At 43.3% G+C, this 3,404-nt stretch overlaps 1 non-coding gene across 1 annotated transcript; it reads right to left on the minus strand.

Annotated features, from left to right (window-relative positions):
• Positions 1 to 1,043: 1,043 nt before the first annotated feature.
• Positions 1,044 to 1,150, minus strand: LOC148567315 (small nucleolar RNA R71). The gene has a single exon (XR_015882405.1). It is a non-coding gene; the product is annotated as a small nucleolar RNA R71 (small nucleolar RNA).
• Positions 1,151 to 3,404: the final 2,254 nt, after the last annotated feature.

Below are 3,404 nucleotides of genomic sequence, written 5' to 3' on the forward strand. Positions count from 1 at the left end.
CAAGTTCTGGATTCGCTCAACTAGAACATTCTTCTAATTAAAGTTGCTTGATCAATCAATCCCTGTGGGATTCGACCTCACTCTATTGTGAGTTTTTACTTGACGACAAATTCGGTACACTTGCCGAAGGAAATTTGTTGAGAGACAGTTTCCACCCGCATCAAGTTTATGGCACCGTTGCCGGGGATTGATTGTGCATCAACAATGATTAAATTGGAAGATCACTAGATTGAGCATTTTTATTTTGTGAATTTCATTTTCTGTTTGAGTGATTTACTTTCTGTTTTAGTTAAACTTCTTCCCTTCCCCCTCTACTCTTTTGTTTTTCTTTGTTATTTTCAATTCTTTTTGCTAACCCACTAACTGTTTAATATATTGCATCACCCACAACTAACAGTAATTCTGGCAAAAATACTATCTGCACCTATCTTTTCTTGCTTGCACTTGATGGTTGTATGACAGGGAGAAGAAGCGGGGCTTCAACTTCCTTCGATTCTGAACCTGAGAGGACCTTCCTTAGATTAAGGAGGGAGGCAAGAGGAAAGAAAGTGGTTGGTGCTGAGGAAGAAGAGGAATTCTTTGAACCAAACATGGAAGACAACATGGAAAACCATCATGAAGAAGAGGATCACAACCATGGGGGAGGAGGTCGAGCAAATCATGCTGGGGAGGATAGAAGAGTTTTGGGCTCTTACATCAATCCAAACCCAGGCAATTGTGGAAGTAGCATCCAAAAGCCAACAATCCATGCCAACAACTTTGAACTTAAACCACAGCTCATCACCCTTGTTCAGAACAACTGTTCGTTTGGAGGAGGTGTTCAAGAAGACCCCAATCAACATTTAACCACCTTCCTAAGAATATGTGACACAGTGAAGTCTAATGGTGTTCATCCTGACGCCTATAGACTGCTCTTATTTCCATTCTCACTCAGGGACAAGGCAGCCAAGTGGCTGGAATCTTTCCCAAGGGAAAGCTTGACAACTTGGGAAGACGTGGTGAACAAATTCTTAGCAAGATTTTACCCTCCTCAACGAATCAATAGGCTGAGAGCTGAGGTCCAAACTTTCAGGCAACAAGATGGTGAGACTCTATATGAAGCATGGGAGAGGTTTAAAGACCTAACAAGGAGGTGCCCACCAGATATGTTCAACGAATGGGTGCAGCTGCACATTTTCTATGAAGGGCTCTCTTATGAGTCAAAGAAGGCCGTAGACCATTCATCTGGAGGATCTTTGAACAAGAAGAAGACTATTGAGGAAGCCATAGATGTTATTGAAACAGTAGCAGAGAACGACTACTTCTATGCTTCCGAAAGAGGGAACACAAGAGGAGTAATGGAGCTAAACAATGTAGATGCTCTGTTGGCCCAAAACAAGCTCATTACCCAGCAGCTGGCTGACCTCACCAAGAAGATGGAGAGGAACCAAGTAGCAGCAATCTCCACTTCATCAACAACCCAAGAAGGAGTGATGAAGAAGTAGAGGGTAGTCAGGAGCAAGCCAACTACATTGGGAATTCACCAAGGCAAAACTATGATCCATACTCCAAGACCTACAACCCTGGATGGAGAAACCACCCAAACTTTGGGTGGGGAAGTCAGCAAGATCAAAACCAAGACCAGAGACGTTACAACTCCAACAACAATGCAGCTCACCAATAATTCACACAGAGGACATCTCAACACCCCCACAACAACACTTCTCCACACGCCTATCAAAACCAAAACAGCACATCTGCTCCGAATCAACCATCAATTGATGACAAGCTCTCTAAGATTCAAACCTTACTTGAAGGAATATGCCAAGAGATTCAAGAAAATAAGGTGTTCAAAGAGGAGGTGCGAGCCAATATTAAGAACCAGGGAGAGACCATTAGGAAGCTGGAATTGCAGGTGGGATGTTTAGCTGAGAAGATTCCCAAACCTACCAATAGCTTCCCAAGTGACACGGAGAAAAACCCCAAAGGAGAAGCAAAGAAAGTAAGATGGGAAGATTGCAAAATGGTCACTATAAGTGATCAAGAGACTGAAGACAAGCAAGGCAAACTTTTCGAACAACCTGAAGACAACTCAACAAAGGAGGAGGATAGAGATCACCAAGAACCAGAAATCTCACAACAAGAGCTGCTGAAGCTCTATGCACCCTTCCCTCAACTGCTCAATGGTGCTGTGGGAAAGAGAATATACTTAAGGTTCCTAGACTTGTTTGCATCTCTGCATGTAAACATACCATTCATCAAGGCAATTCAACAAATGCCTGCATTCATCAAGTATATGAAGGAACTTCTTCCCAGGAAAAGCTCACTCAAAGGAGGCCAGACTATAGTGATGAACAAGGAATGTAGTGCCCTTATTCAACCTGAGTTGTCTCCAAAAAGAGGAGACCCAGGGAGTTTTCACATCCCTTGTGCCATAGGTGAAACTATGTTCGATAGAGCACTATGTGATTTGGGGGCCAGCATCAACTTACTGCCCTTATCCCTGGTGAAGAGGCTGCAGATCAATGAGATAATGCCCACAGATGTAATCATCAGACTGGCTGACAAAACTCAAAAGCAAGCAATAGGAGTGGTGGAAAATGTGTTGCTAAATGTTGGGAAATACTTTCTCCCAACAGACTTTGTCATCCTGGACATTGGTGCGCAGAAATTGTGATGTCCAGGCTCGAACTATTCCTGGCACGTGAGCAACTTGGTATGCGTAATCGTGATTACACATTCATAATATGCCACAACTTCGATACAACTAACCAGCAAGTGCACTGGGTCGTCCAAGTAATACCTTACGTGAGTAAGGGTCGAATCCCACAGAGATTGTTGGTATGAAGCAAGCTATGGTCACCTTGTAAATCTCAGTCAGGCAGATATAAAGTGATAATGGTGTTTTCGAATATTATATAATAAAATAGGGATAGAAATACTTATGTAATTCATTGGTGAGAATTTCAGATAAAGCGAATGGAGATGCTTTCGTTCCTCTGAACCTCTGCTTTCCTGCTATCTTCATCCAATCAGTCTTACTCCTTTCCATGGCTGGCTTTATGTGATACATCACCACTGTCAATGGCTACTTTCGGTCATCTCTCAGGAAAATGATCCAATGCCCTGTCACGGCACGGCTAATCGTCTGGAGGCATCACCCTTGTCAATGGCTTCATCTTATCCTCTCAGTGAATAATATGCTCACGCACCCTGTCACGGCACGGCTATTCATCTGTCGGTTCTCGATCATGCTGGAATAGGATTTACTATCCTTTTGCGTCTGTCACTAACGCCCTGCAATCGCGAGTTAGGAGCTCGTCACAGTCATTCAATCATTGAATCCTACTCGGAATACCACAGACAAGGTTTAGACTTTCCGGATTCTCTTGAATGCCGCCATCATTCTAGCTTACGCCACGAAG

This window comes from Arachis ipaensis, chromosome B4, assembly GCF_059453495.1.
Source record: "Arachis ipaensis isolate K30076 ecotype BB chromosome B4, ASM5945349v1, whole genome shotgun sequence".
Taxonomy (NCBI): Eukaryota; Viridiplantae; Streptophyta; class Magnoliopsida; order Fabales; family Fabaceae; genus Arachis; species Arachis ipaensis.